The following is a 1,387-nucleotide window of genomic DNA, read 5'->3' as shown; positions in this document are numbered from 1 at the left end:
CTGAGACCAGAACCACACTAGAAGGTACATAAGGCTTGGCAGAGGGGTGCCTTGGCTGAGCTCTTGGTGTCCCACCCACAGGTGTCCCGCAGGTCATTTCAGACCGAATGACCTGGACTAAGGTAAAAAGGCCGCAACACTGCATTGATCTGCCTGGAACGTAGAAGGAAAACCTACAGATGTGGAAAGTATAGGACTTCTCTGAAAGGAGATAGGTATTTATCCTGTCAAACATACTAGAGCAGGAGATGAATAGATTTTTGTTGAAGGGGGAAAGAATTGCCTTCTTCTTCTGGAACTGAGTTAGCTAGGACCTGGACTCTGAGATAAAGAAAATCTGATTTTCTTTGTGGGAACTGAACTGACGTTCAGCAGGTGGAGACAGCAAAGTGGCTGAACTTGGACTGGACACCGGGAGCCTGAGTCTCAGGCTAGTGATCCCTCCATTTATCCAGGTCAGAAGCCTCTGCCTCCCCACTGCATGAGATGGCAGAACAAGACTTCCTCTGTAAATGCATGATTCATGCAAATTTCAACGGAGTTATTTTAAATCTATTCAGTAGAAATCCTCAAGGTCTATCTCCTAACCAGACTACTAATACGTTTTGGTACTTTTCTAGTTGTTGCAATTATTCTTCCTCATTGTTCATTAACAAAATCCTAGAGTCTCCTGAAAGAATTATTCATGCCCCAAGAATAACCACAAAAATGTATTATGATCAGAGACAAGGGTCTTAGCCCACAAAGAAGGAGATATGGGTCTGCAAGGGAAATCCCAGCCCTATGTAAATGAGGATCATCAGAACTCATGTTTTTAATGTGTTGATATTATACGTCATTAGTATCTACATATATAAATATCTTTTGATCACCCAGATCATGTGGAAACGAAGCTTCAGGGTAAGCGTAGTGATATTGGACATTTCATTTTTCCTGGTGTACAAGGTAATACCTTTTTAATTATAAATTATATTATCTTATAAAAGATATGGATGACTGGAGAGGCTGAGAATTAAAGAACTCAGTTTACTTTATTGATGATAACATTGTGATTCACTTTTATAGTCATGGCATCTGTTTTTATTTGATTCTGTAAATATTGTCTTCTATAGTCACATGTATATTTACTTTAAATATGTTACTCTGATGTTTGTTCTGGGCTATAGTAGGGCTTTAAAATAGTGACTGAACACAAATTATAGAAAAATAACAGTGACAAAAATTTTACATAAGTGAACTTTTTAAAGTTATTTTGCAGATGCACATTTTTCTTGCCCTCCTCCATATTTTTAGCAATGTATATAAGGAAAAATAAAGGGAACAGCAACAGTTTTAAGAGGTGAACATGAAGGATGTAAGCCTTCCTAATAGGCAACAGTATTTACAT

Source organism: Zalophus californianus, chromosome 2, assembly GCF_009762305.2.
Source record: "Zalophus californianus isolate mZalCal1 chromosome 2, mZalCal1.pri.v2, whole genome shotgun sequence".
In the NCBI taxonomy this organism is placed as follows: Eukaryota; Metazoa; Chordata; class Mammalia; order Carnivora; family Otariidae; genus Zalophus; species Zalophus californianus.
The sequence above is the reverse complement of the archived record's forward strand: the minus strand, read 5'-3'. Positions refer to the sequence as shown.